The 26,826-nt window shown below is 36.8% G+C and overlaps 1 protein-coding gene across 23 annotated transcripts in view; it reads right to left on the minus strand.

Annotated features, from left to right (window-relative positions):
* Window positions 1-26,826, minus strand: part of FoxP (forkhead box transcription factor P) — a 1,320,908-nt gene that overhangs the window by 736,824 nt on the left and 557,258 nt on the right. For 2 of the 23 annotated variants that reach the window (XM_081762618.1, XM_081762612.1), the window contains exon 1: window positions 6,659-6,834. The exons of 19 other annotated variants lie outside the window; for them this stretch is intronic. The gene's annotated coding sequence lies outside the window, so the exon portion shown is untranslated. Of the gene's footprint in view, window positions 1-6,652; window positions 6,835-26,826 lie in introns of those variants that run through there. 2 more of the 23 variants (XM_081762620.1, XM_081762613.1) reach the window with 1 other exon arrangement.

A 26,826-nucleotide genomic window follows, 5' to 3' on the forward strand; every position in this document is an offset into this window, starting at 1 on the left:
AGGCGCGTACGCTAACCGCTTAGCCACGAGGGAGCTCAACACGAAAAAAGAGAGTTATATTATGTCAAAGATATTAAGTACATGATACTGATCCGTCAGTATCACCACTAAGCCTACACACATATACAAAATACATCAAGGGGCCGCGGTGGCTCAGTGGTAGAGTGTTCACCTCTGGTGATTGGGGGTCTCTGGTTCGATTCCAGCCCCCGCCAAGTGAACTTTGTGGTGGACAAACACCGTGTGCGTGGGTTGCCTCGGGGTTCTCCCGTTTCCTCCCACTTTCTTCATTCCACCATTTCATTCATTACTCATCATCACCGTCTCCTTTAGCCTCAAAGGCATAACCGTGGGACGTAAAACTCAAAGATTTCATTTTTTTTCAAATACATCAAATAAAGATAATATGAAGTTAAATATATGCGTCACATGGCACAGTTTCCAAACTAAACTCAGATATCTAAATGTATCACTACAGTCACAAATGTCTATACGTTGTGTGAAATTGGCACAGACATGAATATGGAACCACGGTAACTCAGAAGCTCCATATCTACAACTGTATTGCTAGATTTATTACTACTCATTGAGTTACGCTATTCTAGATGATCGGTTTATGTTAGAGGAGTGGTTAGCGAACACGCTTTATTTAAATTAAGTATAAACTTAGCTCACTTCATGTTGAAATTTCAATTTCCATTATACTATAGAACATAAACATCCTATATCTTGTAATTATGGAGGTGATTTGTAACTATGGATAAATTAGCAGATTATATGGGTTCAGTATTCTATTTGGTTTGTTAGGGGGCGCGGTGGCTCAATGGTAGAGCGTTCACCTCCGGTGCTTGGGTTCCGGTTCTTGGTTCGATCTCAGCTCGCGCCGTGTGGACTTTGTAGTGGACAAACACCGTGCTCGTGAGTTTTCTCGGGGTTCTCCCGTTTCCTCCCACTTTCTTCATTCCACCATTTCATTCATTTCTCATAATCACCGTTTTCTTTAGCCTAGCCGGCATAACCGTGGAACGTAACACTTAACCATAGACTGGAGTTTGCTACTACTTAATTCAAGCAGTTTCCCAATTGCCTGACAACTATAGTTTAATATCAAACTTCTGTATCCCCATCGAAGTTGAACACAGAAACACAATCATAAAGACGTGCGCACTAGCCGTTCAGCTACATATAAGTAATCCTGTAGCATGGAATATAGTTCTATATGATACAGAGAAACATTGGTTAAGAAAATATCTAATCGAGGCCACTGATAATCGATGATTCAAATCCGAACATTTGATATTTACAGCAGAGACGACGAATCTGTGGTAAAGCACTCGTTTTTGGAACACGCTGTCCCTGAAGTCATGCTAATTTCTGGTGGACAATATCGTGGCATTATTTTTTCTGGGACCCCTCGTTTTCTCCTACTCTCTCTATTCCACCAATTCTCTCTTTATAGTTCCTTGTTTAATATCCGTCTTCTTTGGCCTAACTGGCATAACCATAGAATATTGAAGGTTCATTTACTTTTACTGTTCACTATCTCTATGTGTGTGTGTGTGTGTGTGTGTGTGTGTGTGTGTGTGTGTGTGTGTGTGTGTGTGTTGAAACAAAAGAAGATACGCTAGAAGAGAGAAGAGTAAGTATACATGGTAAATATATTGTAAGCATCATGACAGTTTGTAGTTTCCTGCAATAAAACATCAATTCCAGTTTCGTTCAGTCCTAAATATTCGCAGAAAACAACTAAGTAAAGGGTGAAGAAAAAAAAAAGAGTTTTGGGCAAAGTTTCAGCATGACCGTTCCGTTCCGCAGCTGTGATTGACATTAATATAGAAACATTTGCATTGGCATCCGAGCACTATGAATTTCTTCAAACTAAAGAAATAAGAACAGTGACACGATAATTACAACTATGAAAGGGACATACTGATTTTTCCCTTGAAGCCACAAAAGGCCGTGCGAGAAAATGACCTTAACATTTAGTAGCCCCATGACCTTTCCAGTGAATACCGAGTTGACAGTTGATGGAGGGAGTTAAAAGGTAGAACTAACGAACAAATCTAATCTCGTTGTCGTTGTTTCGTTTAGAGATCACATATACCAGATCACAGAATCAAAGGTTTTCATTTCGCTTCAAAACAACTAATTTACATATTCCATGTAAATAGATTATATCTTGTTTGGATATAAAACTCCCTTGATCCAAAATATTTTAATAGAAGAAAGTACTTACTTACCATTGTCAGTTAGGCTATTTAAAATATAAAACTTTCATATTGCGAACAAAGAAATAAAATTTAATATATTTGATAAGATTACTTGATTAATACTTTTCTTTATTTTCTACGCAACAAAAACATTTCATAAAGTGCATGGCTATGAATCAAAATACTCATTGCTACTAAAAATATAGAGTTCACAGAGCCTCACCGGTTAAGCATTCACCTCTGGTGCAAGAGGTCTCTAGTTTGATCCAAGGCAAAGTGATTTTGTGGTGGACATCATTTCCATGGGTTTCTTTGGGATACTCCAATTTCCTCTCAGATTCTCATTCCAACAGTTAACTTTTTCACAAACGTTCGCTTTCATTAATCAATGTTTGTTCTAACCTAAGGGGCCTGACTGTGGGACGTAAAGCCAGATATTTCATTCCGTTTTACTAAAACGTGTCGACAGACACTTTTCTGCATTTTTCTTATAAGGGAATGTACTTACTCAGATCAGAAAACAAGCACAGCTTTGCAAGTTTGTTTATTACTCCCTAATCAGTGAAAAGACATCGAGCCATAACGTTCCTTGAATTACTGAAGCCTACATTTTTAGGCTTGATTGGGTGAAGATATCCAAACCCCAAACTTCCGGAAAAGAAATCAGTACAAAATTTACTGCTACTGTAAGGAGTAAAAGAAAGTAGGACGTTTAGCTGTTTAGCTATTTTATCCATTGCAGCTTCTTTTCATTTATGGACACCAAATATTTGAAGTTAGCCAGTTATTATGAATGTTCTTGTTGAGTATTTGGAGGAAAATGGAGTTGGATTTGACAAAGAAGCAATGGGTGTTATGCATATATGTATTTTCTGATTAACACTGAGGTTAAAATTTGTTGCGGAAAATGGGGCACGGTGGTTCAGTGGTAGAGCGCTAACTTCTGATGCGTGGAGTCCCTGGTTCGATCTCCGGTCAAGTAAGTTTGTGGTGGACAACATCGTGTTCGTAGGTTTTCTCAGGTACTCCCGTTTCCCCCACGTTATCATTCCACCAATTATTCCATTATCATTCATTTCCCTTAATCATCCGTCTCATTTAGTCTACGGCATAATCGTGGGGCGTTAAACTGAAGGATTTCACTTCATTTGTTGCGGAAAAGCATTTCGTTGCATGTCTCGGACGCGCTGTGTGTGTATCCAGGTGGGTGCATTTTTGTCTCGTGTTTTCATCTGTTTTGCTTGCGTGAACTTTCTGATTTTTACTGCGGATTCGATAGGCAAGAAACAACTTTTAAATGAACATTTGCAAATGTTGATATTACAATATGATATAAAATTTAACGTGAAAGACCGAGAAAATGCATAAGTGTAAGAGAGAGAAAATTTCGTGAGAATGAAGGATATTAACTTTACCTTCAGGTAGTATACAATACCTCACAATACCGGCGGAATCCATGTTTCTAGTTAGAAATTTGCACTCAATCAACTTCAATCTCAATAGTTTATTTATTTTATTTATTTAGTCTTATTTTACATGACGAAGTGAAGGCTAGTTGGGGATTTTCATTCAGATTCAAAATCTTGAACTGAAGGGAGCGGATTTTTTTTTTCTGAGAGTGGTGAGCGCTGAGTAAAACTAAGTTCACACGAAATTGACATCTCTGGAACGCATTGAACTGTGCATTATATGTTTCAATAAAAGTATAATTATTATTTTAGTTTAATGTCCCATGGATTAGCCACTTCCTATACTAGTTTGTAACAGTGGAATCTGAAATGCCTGTAATTAAGACTAAACTTCCTAAGAAATAAACAACGTTCCTTAGAAATTTTGACTGAATTTTTTATAAGAAGACCTCTTTAAAAGACTATGTCTTATATATTTTGTTCATGCGCCGTTGTAGTACAGTAGCTGCTGATGATCATGCTAAACTACAGTGGATCCACTCATACGACTAATAAGTTGCTAAGAGTATATTTGATAAATGTACGGATGAGGTAAGATTTAAGCGTACTAAACGTACGCGTATTAAACATATTTAACAGGCAACACAAAATACGGATCTATATCCAGTTATTAGGAAAATGTAAATACCGAGGTTAGAGGAGCAAGTAGCAAGGCTACAGTAAGTAACTCTAAATCAAGACAGACATGTAGCAAGTTCTACGTCTACATTGACATTAGGTAATTGTAATGAAATTCTAAATTAAAGTACCCAAGCAAGATAAAAAAAAAAAATATATATACTGTATAACAAGAAAATGTTTGGTTGAATAAAACATATTGAATTTTGTAGATCAGGGGCCACCAAATTTTTGAACGAGCTCCTAAAACGAGTTTTTTTTTTTCCACGGAATAAGCACATACTACTGAGTAAATTGTTAGTTTGGTTTGGATACACAATATGCAGTTCTCGAAATATAAGACCTACAAGAAAATTTTTGCCTGAAATACATTGGATATTTTGCTCGAAAAAGACATTGCTAATAAAGATGTCAGTAAAAAAAATATATGCTGAAACAAACATATACCATTAAATTCAAAGAAATAAGAGGATAGGTCGTGAAAAACTCCAAATATCATTAACCTGCATTGAAGGAAATATTAACATTCCATAACGTTGTATTTACCTCTCCTAACGTCCTTAAGCAGAAAGCTAGGCTGAAATTTCACTGGATATAGTGAGTTCTACTGAGTGCTGAGCTAATACTCGAGTAACGAGGTAACAATTTATTCACAATAATATGCTGTTAAAACGCAACAATAATATCCGTTGATTCGAAGCTATTTGACCAGGAACTTTTTGCGATATTTGACTCAACAGTATGTACTAATAACTACTTATGTAAAACTCTCTCTCCTTCCAATAACACTTTCATATGTCTTCTTCTGTGCTTTGTGATCAAAGGAACTCATTTTCTTTTGATATATATATATATATATATATATATATATATATATATATATATATATATATATATATATATATATATATATATATATATAATTTATTCAAATTTACAGATAGGCCTAGATCCTTGGCTAGTATCAACAATATACATGAATACTCAAACAAACAAACCACTTGGCGTAACAGCCCAGTTTGCGGGCATAAGCCTGCTCCAGCGCCATCCGCTAGCGACCAGCTGAAATACGACCAGCCTATAACGGCAAGCACGTGGTCAGCGACGCCTTCACTTAACAGGCACATCAGGAGCTTTCTACACCTAATGGTCGTCACGTCTTGTTTTCACGTGACTCCTCAGTTTGCCTCATGACGTTCGGCCTCATGGATACCGAAAATTGGGAAGCACTGGCCGGCAATCGAACCCGGGATCACGTGGACGTTAATCCAACGCTATAACCACTAGACTACGGTGCCCACTACACATGAATACTTGTGATAAAAATAATCTAATTTATGTCCTACATTGCGACACATGGTTTTCGTTTATTTATTTCGAACTATGTATGACACTCGCATGAAGGTAAACCTCGGAACATAAAAAGATGGAATTAGGTTCTTGGTTTGTCTGAAAACTACTCACTTAGGAAACATCTTGTTCCAAGTTTTGGAGTTAATAAACTCCTCGTCGATTAACAGTTGTCGTAGTAATGGTTAGCAATTATTTTAATTGTATTTCAAATAAACGTTTTTTTCTTTTTTATATTAAGAAGAAAGCTTATTAATGACCCTAACTTTATGGAAATGAAGATATAAATGACACCGACTATTTTCACGGTGCTTTAAGAAAATATACTTCATGTTCGAAACTACAACATGAATAACTAATATACTGAACGAAGTGAATCTTACGAGTACAATATTTCATGGAAAAAATTTACAATATTCTCAATATGAGAGAAAAAATATATATTTAAGTTGAAAGTGACATGAAAGAAATTAAACAGATTTTAAAAATGCTATTTCAATATCCAAGCGAAAATCCACTAGTAACTACCAAAACTATAAATCGTTGGATTTTGACACGTGATCATGTATTGCAAAGAACTACCAATGGATTTGGGCTCCTTCACTGTACTTAATAGATGTAATTTGAAAGCTCTTTTGTCGCAGAAAGTTGGCATGCATCGGTAGTAGAATGCAAACCAGATGTTGAAGTTCTGAGCAGCGTTTGAAAAGAGACTCACTCTACCGATATAAATATCATCTGGTTGTTTTCTCTCTCTTTTCCTTGCTTGGTTCACTATCAACTTTGTGACTCCCTGTTTCCCTTCTACTGCCCCATGAGTGTAACAAATCTGTCTCGCAAAGCCTTTTTAGTCTTCCCGCGACACTCTCGCCCTACTAGTATCACCACAGCTTCACATCAAGCTTGCAACTAGAGCCCAAGCACGAAGTACCAGAAAAGAAGAATATTTCATATATATTTGCCTACAAATAAGAAATTACTGAGTACTGACACAAGGCTAAATACCTGTACCTTTACGATTGCATCGTTTTTACTTAGAAAATGTTCTTTCAACAATATATATTGGCGACTATCTTGGGAAAGTACACACAAAAAGACTCGAAGCACTTTCTATCACTACACAACACACGAAAAAAACCCAGTCACTTTTTCCATGCTATCAACACTACCAACTCGAGCAGTTTGACTACTGGTGACCCCCCGCTCTAGAAATAGGGATCTTTGTCTGGGTCAGGCTGTATGTGAAACGAGTAAACAAAAGATCTTTTGGTGAAAAGCATGGAATACTTAATAGTATAATATATATTTTCGCTTTATTTTTGCACACATTCTAATAGCACATTATCAAAAAATAATCTACACTATAAATTCTACATTAATTTGAAAAATATCTCCTGGAAACACAGGACGTAATCTGAATCGCGAAATATAGAAGACGGAAAATGTGCAAGTTTGCAGACAGGCAAGATGGGTAAATAATGCCGAGCCTGGTTTGGTTATTATTCCCGACGTTGGCCATGAATGAGTCGGCAGGACGGAAGGCGGAAAGGTTCTCCGTTCCTTATTGGTGCTCATGGCCTGTCTCTCCCCCATCGACTGACGAGAGCGTCACACATCAATGTTCAGGTGGAAGATACAATAGCTGAATTTGAAACTTCACTTACATATTCCAGAGATACAAACTACAAACTTCAGAAACGAGTTCTCCATGGGGCACCCCTTGACATACCGTTTGCTAATTGTTTGCAATGAGTATTATTTACATATTACTTTAGATGTAACCTCGTAGGTACAAATATGTATTACCTGAAACGCCCCAATCTGTAAACAAAAAAAAAAAAAAGAAAAATAAAAAGAAAAAGAAAGAAAAGAAAAATGTTTTATTGCACGGACTTTCAAATGTTAACAGCACGTTTAGTGCCATGCAATACTGAAATTATGTATTTACGTTATTGAAACTATATATTAGAATTTGGGCCCGTGCTCAGCAGGGTGTGATGCTAGATGTAAAAAGATGAAAAATTAATATGAGCTTTAACATCCGGGGCCTTGTTTTGATGGTAGCGGCTGTTAAAGGTATGAGATGTGGCAACACCTATGTCACATTACTAGATAAGTATCTAACAGACAGGAGTTACAATTGTTTGGTGTACAGTATGTGTAATGTGTGTGACTACCAACCAGACGATACATGTTCAAATTTCACTATGCGTTCCAATTATTGTTATGATTGCAATGCTATTGTTATGATTACAGCATTATTACAAGCTAAATGTAAAAGGAAACGAACTGAAACTATATATATATTTGGGTTTCTTACCACTTTATGACTCAGATAAACAAGTGTCATCCAGACAACAATGTACAGACTTTTGCCACAGACATAGAATAATGTAATAGTAACTGTGAAATAACAACTACTGACAGTCAGCCATTTTGAGAATATAAACTGCAAAATTAATTAATCTACTTAAGAAGAATAGAGAAAGAAATGAAATAAAAGTTCCAGACATTTCAAAAACTACTTTATGAAACGTAAAAGGGATATGAAACAGATCCAAGGGAAGGGCTATAGGGGCTATAGCTCCCTTTGACGCTCAAGTATACACCGGATAAAATGGGCTTCAATCCTACTTTCTTTACACTGGATAAAGCGGCAAACTATGGTTTAGGTCCTTCTTTGATCATATCCTGGATCCGCGGCTGTATATATATATATATATATATATATATATATATATATATATATATATATATATATATATATAGAATTATACCCAAGTTTCTTGATTACAGTACGCCTTCAGAGTTTTATAAGAACGATCGGCAGTGGTAATGAAACCGTATTTCCCTCCCCTCTCCGCAAAACCTTCGGCTTTGGGTCCACTAGTGATTTTTCGTTTCGAAGGCATTCTTTAAATTCTAACATGATGTACAAATATTACAGGAGAAACAAAAACGAATTTGACATTGCATAATCCTATATCCACAATGTTGAACTTAATTTAAGCACGTTACTCAGCACAAAGAACGCGAACAACATGGGCAGCAGCCGAGAATCGAACCCGGGTCTCAGACGCTCAAGGCGCGTACGCTAACCGCTTAGCCACGAGGAGCTCAACAGCGTAATTAGAAACGGATACGAAAACTAAGTAATGGTGAAAAGTTAACTAACTTCATTTCTCGTATATTTATAATATTTATTAACTTGTAAGATAGGAACATGATAATACTTTTATGATGCATTGAAATTCAAGCGATTTTCATCGTTCCTAAGGTATATGAGTAATCCATTTGTCCGTTTGCTTTCAGCACTAAAACGTAGACCTACTGTTTAACGTATAATTTGAACTATTGCCCTATCAGGAACTGATCCTTGGTATCCCATACCGAAGACATTTACTTATCGTACATATCCACGAGGAATTTCCAAAATATTTGTGGAGTTTACCACGTCTAGGGAGGACTGAATCTACTGAATCTCTATGAGTATTCTCCGCCATATACGTGCCTGCTATTTATTTATTTATTAAAAGAAAGAAGAAAATTAATTGCATCCAGAGTATTAAAGCATATACATACAAAATTAAACATACTAAATTAAAATAACAATATACAAAAAATAATGAAGTACAATGAAATAACAAAAAGTTATAAATGTTTATGGAAATTGCCAAATCAAATTTCCTACTTGTATTTTATGTACTACTACATCTCTAAAGGAAATCGGAATTCCTAGATTCTCTTTATTAATAGTGCTTAACGCATTCGGCGTTCCAGAGATGACAGGACTTCTGACTTCCAGAAGTCATGTCTATCTTCCGGTGTCGGGCAGATTAATTTAATGTACTTGTTTCGATATTGCGAAATTATTTTGTATTTATTATGCAAATAATAAAGAAAAGATAGAAAATGGCTCACATAAGCAAATGCTTGTGTGTGAGCCTCATTCTCGTATTTTATTTATATATTTGTTTTCTTACCATAACAAATAAGGTTTATAATTCTTACTTTTAGTCGAGAATATTTTGAAATACTTTTTGATTTTTTTTAATCACTGTAAAATTAAACTTTTATATACTTCAAAATTACTTTCGTATTTCATTGTAGATCTTCGGAGCCCTGTAATATGTTTGATATTGAGTTATACAGGGTTTGTCCGGGAAGTAATAGGACTGATTTTATTCCGCCATGACTGTACTTCGGAGCGTGCGCGCACCGACTGGATCCGGTAGAGGGCGTTCCTAGCTAACGAACGAGCGGCTGGTCAGTTGTCTCCGAGCACACGGAGAGTCAGGACAGGCTTTTTCGCGCGAAGTGTTTCTGTGAGTGGTCCGAGCCGAAAATGCAGCGTTCGTTAGAGCAGAGTTAAGAGATTAAATTCTGTGTTAAACTCGGTAAATCTGCGACAGAGACGTTTGATATGATCAAGCAGGCTTACCCAGATGATGCTTTAGCAAGAAGTGGTGTGTTTCGGTGGCACAAGGCCTTTTCGGAGGGCCGGGAAGAGGTCGCCGATGAAGACCGTGCTGGAAGACCTTCGACTTCGACAAACACCGACAATGTGACTCGTGTGCGCGAAGTTTTGAACTCAGACCGTCGACTAAGTATTCGTTTAATTGCCCAGATGTTAAATTTACCAAAAACTGTGGTTCATGAAATTGTGACGGAGCATTTGAACATGCGCAAGGTGTCCTCGAAGATTGTCCCAAAAGTGCTCACTGACGACCAGAAATTGCGGCGAGTGGAATTGTGCCAAGAAAATTTGAACATGTGTGAAAGTGACCCCCAATTTTTGAATAACGTAATCACAAGTGACGAATCATGGATCTTTGAGTATGATCCCGAGACAAAGAGGCAATCTTCCGAGTGACACACGGCGGCATCTCCTCGCCCCAAAAAGGGGAGAATGAGCAAATACAAAGTGAAAACGATGCTCATTGTCTTTTTTGACATCAAAGGCATCGTCCACCATTAATTTGTTCTTCCTGGACAAATCGTCAACGCCAAGTTTTACGTGGAAGTGCTCAAGAGACTCAAACGAAAAGTCAATCGGGTCCGACCAGACATCGGAGCCGACTGGAATCTGCACCATGACAACGCCCCGGCTCACACCGCCTTTCTTGTGAACAGCTACCTGACCAAGGCCGGCATCCCAACGCTTCCGCAGCCGCCCTACAGCCCAGATGTGCCCCCCGGACTTCTTTTTGTTTCCTCGCCTGAAACGCCCGATGAAAGGCAAGCATTTTGAGACGACAGAGGGGGATCCAAGCAGCTTGCACCGCGGCTCTCAAGGCTATTCTGGAGAATGACTTCCGTGACGCCTTCAATGCTTGGAAATCGCGCTGGCAGCGCTGCATCGACGCAGAAGGGACCTTACTCTTCTTTTTATGCGCGTTGCATACTTAATACTAAAGCAAATTGTAATTTCAATATGATTGGAAACTATTATCGAAGGGAAAAATGTATATTTTTTTTTTCACATTCTGCGATGATTCCTTTTGTCATTTGCACATAATAACTGAAACTTCCCTTTTAAAAGAAACAAACAAAAATGTTGAAATTTTTATTATGCTATTAAGGTTAGGGATCAGCGCATAGCATTACTAGTGGCTGGGTAAAAGTGCAAAACTGACTTTTAATTATTGCCAAATTTTAAACATTATTATTATTATTATTATTATTATTATTATTATTATTATTATTATTATTATTATTATTATTATTATTGTTGTTGTTCTTGTTATTATTTGTGATACTCTAGTTTTTCATTTTTATGTAATTTCTAAAAAAAAATAAGGCTAGTTTATCTAAGAATAAAAATCAAAATTTATGATTTTCTCAAAAAAGCGACAATAAGGATTTTGTTTACAGAACATAAAGCAATTTTACAAAAACCCCATCATGTGGTGTAAGTCTTTCCTCTGGAAAAATTGTCAAAGGGTAGTTTATTCTTGCTGTGAGTTTTCTTTCGGATGATTTCCTCAAGAATGACTCAGGTGATTTTGTTCATACTTCACAAATAAATATTTCATTAATGACAATACGTATGGTTTACAATCTGAGAAAAATTGTTGTGGTGTAAGACTTCCTAGCCATGGGCGTACCCATAGGGAGGGTCCATTGAGGGTCCAGAGCCCCTCCCCCCTAAAAAAAACTTCTAACTCAACATACATTTGTACATTTTCTCAATAAAACTATACTTGTTCAACAGGAAATGATTCATGCATGTAACATGAAAATTTCATGTTACACTTTATCTGTAATCTTTCTCTTATAAAAAACAATCCAGTGTTATATTTTTTTCTGAAAATATATTTTAAGCACTTCGTCTTTTCAGATGAAGAATAATACCCGTTCAATACTACATAGACGTAGTGGCTTGTACTATTGGAACACTTCTTCAAAGCTTGGACCCCTCTCAACAAAAATTTCTGGGTGTGCACCTGGTCCTAGCTCTACTAGTAACGGGAATAGATAGAGGTATCATGTAAACATAATCGAAAACGACACATATTAGTGTCAAATCCATAGTTTTTGCGGTTGCTAAGCTGCTATGTGACAATCCAGATGGCATTTAACAGCAAGTTTGTGCTACAAGGTACATGCCAGATGGAATGTAAATTTATAGGGTAACGCCAAAGGCGTTGCTCGTAATCTCTCCTTATCTCTCTCTCGCTATATATATATATATATATATATATATATATATATATATATATATATATATATATATATATATATATATACTTCAGTGCAAAGTACTTTATTTTAGTGCAGTATGGCACATATGTTTTCTAAAATTCACAATCATCTTTATTGCTTGTAGTTGAAATGTCCAAATAAGAGATTGAATTTAGTTCTACAATTACCACTATGATATCGATATATACAGGGTGTCTCATAGGTCAGCTGACATAGGGCAGCTCCGTTATTATTAGAGTTACACAAGATGTACGAGGGGAAACCGCCTCCAAATATGATGTTTTCAATATAAAGTGAAGGAATTTTTTAAATCGCACGAGCCATTTGGACTGTACACTCTCTATGCGTCCAATGTTAAATGAAAATGAAACGTTGTCATTTGCCTGGACTCACAACATAAGTGAATGAAGTGGCTGTCTTTGACACTAACGTGTCGATGGCCAGCTTCCATTTCAAACATGCCCCCATTTACTATACTTTATGTTGTGGATCCAGGTAAATGGCAATGGGGAGAGGGGACGACGTTAGGGGATAAGGGGTGAACGCGCCCGGTGGGATCGTCCGCTCCCGGACTATCTCCCCAGACGTGTCGTATTATAGCGTAGGTCAAGTAATATAAAACTGTTTTCGATATACAAAAATTACTTGTCCTACCAAAAAAATCCCTACTTTTGTTTGACCATCCAATAAATTAAAGAGCTCCCTCGTGGCTAAGCGGTTAACGTACGCGCCTTTGGCGTGGGAGACCCGGGTTCGATTCCCGGCGGGAGCTCGTGTGGTTCGGATTCCACGTTAATCAGTAGGTCCACGTCTCATATAGCCTCGCTGCTGAAAGGGACGCTAAACTAAAAAATCAAATCAATCAATCCAATAAATTAAAGCTTTTGTGGTCACTGGACGGTGTACAAGAACATTTAGCTATAATAAATTATGAAGAAATAAATAATGTCAATATATTAATATATTTATTTATCCTTATTTTTTTTCATGGTTCGTTTCTAAAATTTTCCTTTCTTCCTTCCAGTTTTCTCTTGTTTACTTTATACCTACGTTTCTAAATTGTATTAACAAAAAATTACTGTACTCGGCATTCCCTATGCTTCAGCTTTTCTTAAAGCAGAGCATCCAATGATCTTTATTGATCATTGGATGAACAACATCCCCTACAGAGGAGAACAAATGTTCAAAACCAGAATGTATCGCATTGTCTACACAGCGACAATAAAGCACTAATTTTGTTAAATTTTTGCGCAACCTAATATTGAGCTATTGATTTGAAAATTTGCATGTATTGTTTATTTGGAAGGGAGAACAAATTTAGGTGATGCCAGGGTAAAATTTCAAACTTTCGAAATTTTGGACCACCCTAATATTATATATATATAAAATGGGCTTTTATACTCACTAAAATTGATATTTTAAAAGGGGAAAGAGGTCAAGTATTTTCTATAAGGGGAACACGGTTGCTTAGTGGTAGGCGCTCACCTCTGATACTAGGGATCCCTGGTTCAATCCCAGGACACGTTTGTGGTGGACAACATTGTGTCCGTGGGTTTCCTTGAGTTCTCCAGTTTCCTCCCTGATTATCATCCTCCCAATTGTCTCATCATTCACTTTCATTGATCATCCGTCTACTTTAGCCTAACAGGCATAATCGTGAGACAAAACTGGAAATTTTATTTAATTTATTTTCCATAAATCTACCTGCCGTGCGAGGGACGGTCACTTCAGCTATTACAGAATATATGTTGTATGGGGCTTTCGCGGTAGTAAGGATGAACTCAACGGAAATATGGAGTCTTTAAATGAAAAGTACGGAGCAAGTGCTTGCATATTGAACAATTAAACGATGGAGATATGAAACATACGTACGGAAAATACTCAAGTTCAGAAAAATCATAATATAAATTAATGGAAGAATAAGACCCGTAGTCAGAAATTTAATTTGGAAAACAGGATTTGATATTTGCCACTTTTAAAAGTTAATGTCTTATTTGCTGTAAATTCATTCTTCCATTCTTTTTCTTAATTTTCGGTGGGCGGGTCTGGGCCCCATGGATCCTTTCCTTGGCTACATCCTCTAAGCATTCCAAACCTTGGATACAGCAGGCTTCGAAGGAAATGGTATACTGCAGTGAAAAGAAAAACATTTGATTTATAAAATGACGTCAGTTAAAATCACTTGCTTTTAGTAAACTGCACTTTTGTATCTACAGAAGAGGAACTACTTGTATTCCGATTTAAATATATATACTGATAGACAAATTATAAGAACGTATCAACAACTTCCCCAATTTAGCCTTTTTTGTACATACGTAATTCCATTCTGTTTTCAATTGAAATCAAAATACGAATACTCAGTCTCTTTTATTTAGACAAAATAAACAAAGTAAGCAACAGCAAAAGCTCGTTGGATGGTAAGAAACCTATGTTCCAGCAAACACAGCTACAGTGTAGTATGTATTTACGTATCGCTTGAAAACCTACGCAAGAATGATCCAAGGATTGGCATGTCTTATGTGAAAAATGTACGAAGACCACGATGGAATATGGAGGCCATTTGTCTCCTGGGAAAAACAAACAAGTAGGCCTACAGTTTTGTCACGCGTAGAACGTTTACCCTCGAGAGAAATTCAAGCCACAAGGTAAATTGTGTCAACTTGCCTTGTTTGTTAAGGGCGTTGGCTGTTGTCCTCGCAAGTAACATGAACAAAAAGTCGAATCAAGGTGCCGAAGAAAAGGCGCTAAAACAAGTTCATAAGAAATATTGATGGTTGTTCCTAGAAGTGCAACTCCCTATTTCTGCAACCAGTTCCATAGCATCCCATGTATTTTTGTGTTCTCCTTTCTTCAATTAAAGCTGCTAAACCACTAAAGACTTGTAGAAGAAATGTAATGCGAAGTCACTTGAACTACACCAAAGTAAGCAAAAGCTTTACTTTCACAAAGAGGCACGCTGGAAGGAAATATAGAACTCGGAGTATTTCTTGGCTGTGCGATTAAACTCATAATCTATTCTGTTAAACTGAACTGACATCGACTTCTTTCCAACATTATAAGTACTTTTCTGATCACAACTAGAACATTTTATTCTTTAGCGGGCACGAACATCAATACGATCAAGTAAAATTATGGGTCTGACATCTAGAGTCATTATTGTTCTTAAATTAATAAACTATTTCAGCACTTGCATTTTTTCTAGGAAAAGCTTCGAAGATACAAAAAACATTAGTATAATTCGGATAAGCTCACAACCGCAAAATTTAGATACAAGCGTATGAGATGATTGCTATGTTATCTTTTATACAATGTCGAATTGACATATTATTTACGTGTAACAGTTTTTAAGAATCCAAGGAATGCGGTTGTGAATTCAAGAGATGCACAGTTTATCGAAAATATGAGCTGTAATGAGCATCCAAAAGTGTATCAACTTCCATTTTTTTTCTCAAAGCGAACAAAGAAAAAAATTATTGCCTGTAAATAAATGAAACAAGTATGATCATACCGTACACGGTTCTTCTGTCGGCCGGAAAAGTTTATATTTCAATGTCACTTGCTTTCTTAATTCATAAATTAGTTACCAAAGGAATTGCAGAGCAGGTATCGACTTTTGCTGACTACTGCATACGACGCCTTTTGCTTAGAAGACAAATATTTTACTGCTTCTTGATCTTTTCGCATCATGCCTTGTACGTAAACACGAAACGTTCTGAAAAGAGTCCTAGTATAAAACGAATTTTGGGAGAAGGAATTTTCGGGAAACATGCCATAAATTGGTTTTAAATTTCAACTACTACAGAGAAATATTTTCTCAGAAATGCAGTGTTTTCTCCATGGCTGTCATATCAAACCTTGAAATTAATTATATATATATATATATATATATATATATATATATATATATATATATATATATATATATATATATATATATATACTTATTTCCATTTAAAAGAAGTAAATTTCGTTTCACAGTGTGAAACTACGGTAGACTTACAATCTATGCAAATTCAATACTCAAATTTGAAGCAGTGCGTTTCTAACTACTGCTTGCAATAGATTAATAAGATCAAAGATAGAACCTGTTCCTCGGACGCTGAATCCATATCAGAAAGCTATTACTCTCTTTGTCTCAAACTGTTTTTTACTGGATGGATAGATATCTTAAAACTGGAAATGCTAACTGATGTTTATCACTTCTGCTCACAATAGAGAAATAAAATCGGAGATGGAACATATATTTGCGGTATTGAATTCAAATCAAGGAACTGCTTGTCGCTCTCTATTTCCCCGTTATGCATTACACGATTAGTGTTGTAACCAAACATCGTAGACTTTTTTTTTTCACCACCTCTTGTTCGAACAGATGGAGAAAAGTCGATACTAAACTCATTCTTGGGAAGCTCAATCTGGGTTTAAAAAATGCTTTTCTACCAATCTTACATTTGTGTGTGTGTGTGTGTGTGTGTGTGTGTGTGTGTAGAAATAAGTAATAAAATCGAAAGTACTAGTACATTTCAATCATTTACGGTTTTGGTAAAGTATTGCGGGTTGAAAGCGGAAACTATTGATTTTTGCTATTTTCGATTTGAACAGACAACTATCGAAGATCATCTTGGGACGTTGAATTCAGCGAAAAAAGACGCTTTTCGATATCTATTACAACATTTGTTCTATGGATTTCCATATTGAAATGGAAGTACTGGTAAATTTTAACCACTTCTGATTTTAGTAGTGTTGTGGGTGATGATGGTATCCTGTCTTAAATCATTGAGAGTTTATTGCAAGAAACTGTTTATCTCTACCATTTTTGTTGAAACAGAAGCCAATATTGAAACCGAGAATTGTTAATTTCTACCAATTTCATTTGAATAGAGTGTCAGCGGAGAATATGGAGGATATTCTTGTGATAATGAATCAAATACAATAAACCGATTGTCGATATCTCTTACCGTTTTCTGGCCTTGAAAATCAATATTGAATCCGGAAGTACTAGTAAATTTCAACTACTTCCGGCTTCCGTAAGATATTGTGCGCGGTGATGGTATGTTTCCTAGAAATACTAAATCGATTGATAAAAACGCATGCCACTACCTACTATCGTTGTTATTTCACGGCAATCAACATTGAAATCGGAAATTATCACTTTTGCTTTGAATAAAGGGTTAGAGATGGAGACTGAACCTAATCCTGACACGTTGAATGGATCTGGATATATGTTGTTATTTCTATTCTGGTATTTGTCGACAGATAAATGGACGGAGGGGCGGACATAACCGTTCTATAAAATAACCAATACTCATGCACAGCATAGTTTGGAAGTTTAATAAAAATAAGCGAACTCATTAAATCTGGCAAATTAAAGATTCATATTAGCAAATTAAAGAACAAACATATGTCTAGCGAAAACAACTAAATTCGGGCTACATAATAGTTCAGAATATCTTTCATCGTCAAAATTAAATTAAGTATCCTATAGTTTATTAGCACTTAGATGGCAGCTGAAAAACATATTTTGCGTGACTATATTTATGTATATTTTTAATATGTTGATTAAATGAGTATTGGCTTCACTTTAAGGCAAAAACAATTTTCCTAGAATTAGTTCTACCTTTTCTGATTTCAACTCTACTAAAAGCACTTTGGTAAGTTGATGGTGCTCTTCCCCTGTACCCTAGCAGTGGCACCCGAAATGAAAGAATTTTCTGGACATATAAAAGTTACCTATATCAACGTTCAAGCTTTCGCATTTCTATTCAGGGGGGCAGGTGGCTCAGTGGTAGAAATGAAAATGAAATGAAATCTTTAAGTTTAACGTCCCAAATTTATGCCGGTTAGGCTAAAGACGACGGTGATGATGAGAAATGAGTGAAATTGTGGAATGAATGAAGTGGGAGGAAACGGGAGAACCCCAAGAAAACCCACAAGCATGGTGTTTGTCCACCACAAAGTCCACACGACGCGAGCTGGGATCGAACCAGGGATCCCAAGCACCGGAGGTAAACGCTCTACCACTGAGCCACCGCGCCCCGGCTCAGTGGTAGAGTGCTTACCTATGGTGCGTGAGGTTCATGGTTGGATCCCCAGCCAAGTAAGTTTGTGGTGGACAACATCGTGTCCGTGGGTTTTCTCAGGATACTCCGTTTCCTCCCACATTACCATTCCACCAATTCTTCCATTATCAATAACTTGCCTTAATCATCCGTCTCCCTTAGCTTAAAGTGAATAATTGCGGGACGTTAAACTGGAAGATTTTATTTTAATTTCATTTCAAAAAGTCTGACTCCGGGTCATTTCCTCAGAAACAGCTCGAAGTTAGAGATTTCTGGTAACACGTAGTGCATGTACTGTGAGGCCCACTGTTTGAAATGTTCGTGGTAAGTGATCAATCTCGTGGACCAGAGGGCCAAGGTCAACTCAAAGATTTCAAGTTGAAAACTATGTCAAATTGGATGGTATTTGAAAGTTCGAATAAACATTTTGTAGCTAAAGAACCACAGAATACATTTTACCCAGTGGACACCTGCACTCATAAGTAGTTAACGAATCGCATCCTCAATTTTCTAGGACTCGTCCACATTATACTAGGCCACAAAGTTCCGGTTCTGGCGGAACCAGTTCCGGACCTGCATCCGAAAACCCGGTTCCAGAACCGGATCTTAGGAACCGGTTCCAGACCTGGATCCGAAAACCCGGTTCCAGAACCGGATCTTAGGAACCGGTTCCAGATCTGGATCTGAAAACCCGGTTCCAGAACCGGATCTTAGAAACCGGTTCCAGACCTGGATCTAAAAGCCCCCAAAGACCCGTAAAGGAAGCACAAAGTTCACCTTCAAAAATAATGCAAAGAGGACCATGCACTTGTGCCTTCCCCGCCCAGACCCGCTTCCCACCCAACCAGGTACATTCTAGGAACGTGCCATTTAAGTTCCATATGTACCGTTTACGTACCTGGTACTTGAAAAATGTACATTTCATATGCATAGCACGTGTCGCTAGGTACGTGCCTTTCGAGGAATTTCTGACACTTGAAAGGTACTTTTACATGCTTCACTGGAATGTGAGGAATGTGAATGGCACATACCCCATGTACCATGGCATGGTTGTGCGTAAGTTGCTTCGTATTGCGACTAGGGTTGCCAATTTAGCCACTTTGTGACGAGATCTGGCCATTTTGAGAACGTCGTTAGTCACATAATTTCCAAAGAGCCAATAGTGGCTTTTTAGCCATATGCTTTTCACTTCTATAGCCACTTTCTGAGTTTAGCCACATTGTAATATATTGTGTGTGTCATTTTGCAATTTTCTGACGTTTGATGCGTTCTCTAGGTTGTAACATTCTAAACCCCACTGTCAGAATTGTCCTCATAAAATTAGCATTGATGGTTATATTGTGACGTTACACAGCAGAGAATTAGTTCAAAACCTGTACGTTAAAACTAGACGTTAAATAAAATTTTCGGGAAGACGTAAGTTTAAGTATAAACTAACTCCTTAAAGAAATTCAACCTGATAATATAGACATCCTTCAGGAAATGTCGCTTTTCAGTGGCAATAAGCTTGAAACCGGTGAAACATCTTTTACTGATTTAGCTTCTTCTTTCACCTTCTGTGGAATTTGAAGATAATATCGACAAAATTGAAAATCAGTGGCGATTATAAATCTTCGATTGAAGAATTTTTGCAAGAAACTAGCTGAACCTGCGCTCTCTACACAGCGCATTATTCGCATATGAGCATATATCGCCTTATCATTCCTTACAACATCTGTACATGTCTCTTTACAGACACAAGTTAAAGACGTATTGATTTAAAAATAGCCAAGGGGTATCATAAAGGGGGATTTTTCGATTATTTTTCTGAATATCTCGCACCGTTTGCAAGATTTGAGCCTACTTCCGGTTGGAGTTTCTAATTCATGTACGACCAGTGTTTTCTTTCTTCTTGCATGCAGTATGTAATAAGCAAATACATTACATACAAAATTAATATATTGTCAGTTCTATATATGGTGCTTATTGGGAAAAACACTCCCCAAAAAAGTTCATCTTAGACTGGAGAAATGGTTATCCTTCCTTTTCCATTATTATTTGGCTATGAAACAAATGCCGGAGACATATACAACCGCTATATACAACAGTGTGGTGTTGGAATGTGTAATGATTAGGATGTGATGTTTTATTTTATTTTTTTGAAATTTCAACACTTCCAATGTACCCGTAAAAATGTACTAAAGAAATAGTGCCCATGTTTTTTTAAATATTCAATTAGAACTGGACAATCTACATGAAATTTGCAATCGATCAGTGAAAACGTCATCTTTCTAGAGCCTGTAGTTTCTGAGATCTCATTGTCGAGAAACATATATGTGTATTTTAAAAGAGCTCCAAAGATAGCAGCACAATTCATTTGCATGTATTTCGGAGAAGGCTTACTAAAGGCAAAGGCCTTTGAACAATAATTTAAAAGGATAAACTTTGTGAAAAATATTTATTTCAGTAATTTATTTAAACTACACTCTTTTAAAAATATTTGTCTTTGTTATAAACGTGAAATCACAAATAACCGTAAATCAAAGGTTTGAATGCTAAGATTATAGGTTAGAGCTCGGTCGCTCGTAAATGTTACTGTAGTATTTTAATAGATAGTTAAATTGCCACACAGATGCCGAAGGAGGGCATATATTTTCAGAGTTAGTTGCTTGGCTTTTTTTAAAAGTACAAGCTTCTAAATTCGAACGTAAAAATGAAGCGTTAAGGTTTTAGTATTTAAGTACTCGCACCCCCAGTTGCATAGCACTGCCCTAAGGAACATTACTGACATGCCTAGTACATTCCTGGCACATGCCAATGCCAAGTAAATGTGTCAAGTACATACACGGTACGTGATATACACATAATAGATACATTCCTCGGTATGTGTCATGCACGTACTTTTGGGCGGAAGTAACCTTATTCCTTACATGTGTATTTCACATGATTGCTCTATTCACGTACCTATCATGTACATTCCAATGTACCTCGAGGAACATTCTTTACACATGATCAGTATGTACTTGTGTTGGGTGGGTTGTGCCCCCAGAAAAAAATTTTGGTCCACCAGTGGGTGTTTAGCCAATGAGTTTGCCAGTTACCCACTTTATTTAGCCAAATGAGACAAGCTGCCGCCGCCTGGGCGCCTGCCTGTCGCTTCCACCATTTCATCTAGCATACTGTTCACAGCTTGCCAGCAGCTCGCGTTTAGCGTAGGGATGGTAACAATGTTTCGGTTCCAGCGGAACCGGTTCTGTTTTCAGAACCGGTTCCAGACCTGGATCCGAAGAACCGGTTCTAGATCTGGATCCGAAGAACCGGTTCCAGGCCTGGATCCGAAAAAAACGATTTCGGAACCGGATCTTCAAGAACCAGATCCGTTCAGACCCGAAAACCGGTTCCACCAGTAACCGGTTCTGGCAATCTCTACATTATACCTACTAACTGCAGAAATGTGTTTGTCCAAGCAAGTTGCTGACACACATACGCACAGAGTCGCGAGCGCGCTGGCATATTCACATTAATGTAAACACGAATTTGTTTTTGCATTGTTATCTTTTAGAGGTGCAGTAGTAGAATTCGAATCGGGTTGTAAATTTAGCGTTAGTTTAATTTTCCGGTAGATCTGTCAATTTGGAATTTTTGACGGTATAGACTACTAACAATATATATATATATATATATATATATATATATATATATATATATATATATATAGTGTGGGAATTAGATAATCTATATTGGCGGCGGATAAAATTCGGCCAACAAGATGTAAAGTTTGAAGATGCAATAATTCAAAATGAGACAATAATGCCTTATTCCCCCACACATATATATAAATATGACATCTGTAATAAATAAGAGATTTATTAATTCAATAAATCTAGACAATAACTATGTACGTTTATGTTGTCTCACATGCACACACCACACCTAACCTTTCTGAACGTCTTTAAATGTTGTACTCACTCTCGTGCCCGTAGCTCTCTAAGGTTTATTTGCTTAATAATTCGGCCCGAGCGATAGCCATGATCAGAAGCGTTTGTTAACTTTTCCACTCATATTGAAATCTTCCACTTCGCGTTATTACACACAGTTTGCAAAAGAAAGCCTACTTCAGCATTATGAATTCCACTAAAATTATCAGTACAGTTAAACCGGACTTACTTAAAAAAAAAAAATCTAGATATTAGCCTATCATACGAGAAATGCATTGTTGCTGGTCCCGATTTCTTGCATCAAGGTCAAATCGAAGGCCAAATATTTAAAAAATCTCAATTCAAATTTCGAGCTGGCGCTTCCACTCCTACTAAAGCTGCGATCTTTATGCTTTTTTTTTCAAATATTGATTACGTGACGGAGCTCAGGAAGTCAACACTTACAATTACTTTACTGTTAGGTTACAGATGAGTTGATTCACTATGTGCTACGTTATTCAAATAAAGTATAAACATTACATTGATATTTTCCAAACAACATTATTGGCGTGGACAGCAAAGTGTGCAGCGAAAAGAAAAATGGAAAAACGAAAGGTTAACTTTAAAAAGCCCGCTCCATAGAAATACTTATACAGACACATACAATGACATGGAGAACCAGTCGTATTAGCAAATGCTGAAGTAAATCTTCAATTATGCGCTTACTCACCTTTACTAACATGTCTGCTCACTAAGGGCGCATCCCCAGCGTGTACTTTTAACATATAGCCACGAAAGAATATATATATCTCAGATTTTGAGTACAGTTTCAAAAGTTCATTTCCGTAAACTGTAAAAGGCAGTGACTACTATGCTAATTACCACAAATTAAATGCAACTTTTGAGTTGCATACACGCAAGCTACTAGGGAATGAGGACCATGCGCTAACAAAGAATATACTGGAAAATGAAATACGACAAAAATAAAAACATGATGGTAATCGATACAGATGTAGAGGATGAATATGACATGTCCGACCTTCGCCAAGTATGGTGGAAGAAGTTATTTGTTTACTTCTTCTTGGCCAACCGCTAAGAGCATTTATAAATCCATATGTTATGTTGTGACTTTGTTATGCACAATTAGTATATTCAAATTCACGAGCGACGACGAACTGAAGGGTATGAGGATACAGTTGCAAGTAATAACTGTAGTCATAATAAAATAGTTCAACTAAAAAACGATGAAAATAGTGGGGAAATTAGAAATGACCAAAGCGAATAGTTTACATCGCTCATTTCGAAATACAGCTAGAAGTTTAAACTTACAATAAATGACAAAAATCAGTGAAATTTGGCGTTATACTAAGCACAGTTTGGGGGGGAGTGTGCATCCCCGGTGGGGATATTTCAGCAGGCTTCTTTGGGGGGAAACAAAATGTGATTGAGGGGGGAAATGCCCCTCATCCCCCCGGTAATTAGCACCCTGTATATATATTGATAACGTTCAGCACATATCGAAACATCAAATAGGTCGTGAATGACAGCAGATCAAATTGTTGGTTCAATATCTATCTGCACGAAAGTAAGCAATACAGAAATTCCTGTTCGCTTTCGTTAATAAGTGTGGAATGTAAATAGCCCTGAAAATTATCCACTTATCACGAGTACTTCAAACGGTGGACTGCCATAGAACATGCACTACGTATTAGGAGAAATCTCCAACTGAACCATTCGTTTTTGGAAAACTGCACGGGATGAGATTTTACAGGTATCCCCGTGATATCTGCGAGATATTCTGTGTTATAGTTGGTCGTGAGTTGTGCGAGTCTCAAGTTGTAATCTGTCAAAGTGAATCATAAATTCAGGGCGTTTGTGTGCTGAAACTGAATTAATTTCAACTCCATCATTCATTGGGAGTGACGACCTACTGATTAACGTGGAATCCGAACCACATGAGCTCCCGCCGGGAATCGAACCCTGGTCTCCCGCGCCAAAGGCGCATAGCTGTTCCCGAAGAATTGCGACTTGTTGATGTACTTCTTTGCGAAATGTAACTGATGATGCCTATGTCCTACTATTGGATTTCCCTACAACGAAGGAAAAAATATCATGTGCATACAATTACACATATTCGTATTGACAGAACTATTTGGTTCTACGTGTAGTATAGTCAGTGGCTTCCTATTGTTCTGAACGAGCATCAATGCCTGGTGTAACGCTTATGAATTCTATTCATTCTCCTGGGGGTGTGTGGTGGCTCCGTGGTAGAGCGTTCACCTCCGGTGCTTGGGGTCCCTGGTTTGATCCCAGCTCGCGCCATGTGGACTTTGTGTGGACAAACACCGTGCTCGTGGGTTTTCTCGAGGTTCTCCTGTTTCCTCCCACTTTCTTCATTCCACCACTTCATTCATTACTCATAATCACCGTCTTCTTTAGCCTAACCGGCATAAGCATGGGACGTAAAACTCAAAGATTTCATTTCATTTCTATTGATTCTCGTTTCTTTAATTCCTTCAATACACGGTACGTAACCTAAATTCTTTGGTCCTTTCTGAATTAAAAAAAAAATCAAGGTATAGTATGATTCTATTCCAAACTATATTATAATTGCACAAGCTCTCTTCACTTGGGCGAACTATTTTGTAATCAAAATATGGATCTGTTGATTAATATAACATTTTCCTTATAACTACTATGCATTTTGGTTACTTATTTCACTATGAAACACAATATAGTGTCATTACTATAATATTTTCTTATGTACTTATGATTTATAACATTAGGTAATGTATTTTGCTAGTGAAATGCTCGTTTTGATTGTGAAGGATTGTTCTGCGTAGTTATGAACTATGCATTTACGTACCTTATTCTGCTTAATTGGCCCTCTTACCGATGGACTGTACTGTCTTTATATAAGCTACTTTGACCTAAGACCTATTACATGTGCCTCCACTCAGTGGCGCCAATTGCTATGTAGGTTAACTTTGCTTTTTTATTTGATTTGATATTCAGTTTAGTGTACCTTCCAGCATCGAGGATACATGAAACATCGACTTACAGCTTAATGTAGGATATGAACCACATGAGCTTCCATCGGGAGTCGAACCCGGATCTCCCACATCAAAGGCGCGCATGCTAACCACTTTGCCACGAGGGAGCTCTCTATATAACTCTGGGCCCTAGCTATATGGTCAAATAGATATGATTTCAAGAAATCAATGTATATTTTAATACAAATGCGTGGAATTCAAGCAACATTTTCGGGATCCCCCAGGGTCAGCGTCTAAGGCTGCACTATACGCACACTTGGAGAAAACATTGTTAATTTCCTTTTTTTTTTTTTTTTTTAATGTTTTGACAAATTCCAGCCAGGCTGTCATTTGACGGGTTATTCTAAATGTGATACTATGCTTCTCGTATTCCTATCTCTTAAAAAGTACGTCGATTGTGATGGAAGTATGCTGCTTTGAAAGCGGAAAGCCATTAATAACAAGATTCTTGTTTAATGGAGAATCTTGGTAACATTAGTATTATGTTATTTTAGCTTATTTCATTTGCATTATGTTAATTGCCGTGTTACTAACTCAGCTGGACTACACACCACATGGCATATATATATATATATATATATATATATATATATATATATATATATATATATATATATATATATATATAGATATATATAGATATATATAGATATATATATATATATATATATATATATATATATATATATATATATATATATATATATATATATCAATAGCAGTTTCTTTTTTTGGTTTGTTTAACATAAGAGAATTTATAACAATTGAAAATTACTGTGAAACATTGTTTTAAATAATAGAGACAGCAATATATAATTTGTCATAACTGTGCGGCATAAATATAGCGATAAAAATATCCAGCGATTATTGGCAAATAACTTTGGCTATTTCGTTAGTACAATGTTTGTTACATTGTTTAGTTTCACGTCCCTAGCTCTTACATAGACAACTTTCCTTAAACTTCCAACGTCCTTCCTCAGGTCTTCTTAAAGCAATTTCCTGTAGTAGAAGTATAAGTTTAAAGAGTAAATTTCATTTTGTAAATCCAAAATTGTCACGTAAGGATTATTATACTTCTGATCAACTGTTTCGATAATTTTAAGGAAGTGGCAGTCACTGGTAAATACAATAAAATGATCAATACCGAATTCAATTTCTCATTTTTAGAATAATGCACGTATTAAGCTTATTAGCGAATGTACTAAGGGTATGCAGAATACATGTGTTAATGTACTTTTATCCACAATAGTACATTTTCTTTCAATGGATGGGTCCAAACACAGTTCTTTATTATACGGAATTTTGAGGTGGTGCCGGTAATCTTATTTTCCAGATTTGACAACCCTACAGACGATGAACATCCTATGGACGGCTATCTTAGTGCTTCTACTAGAGTCAAAGTTCTTACCTCAATCGAATCTCATTCTAATGTTTTGAATGAAGCCCTTATCTAAATGATTTTTTTTTTT

This window comes from Thermobia domestica, chromosome 6 (genome assembly GCF_964235325.1).
Source record: "Thermobia domestica chromosome 6, izTheDome1.hap1.1, whole genome shotgun sequence".
NCBI lineage: Eukaryota > Metazoa > Arthropoda > Insecta > Zygentoma > Lepismatidae > Thermobia > Thermobia domestica.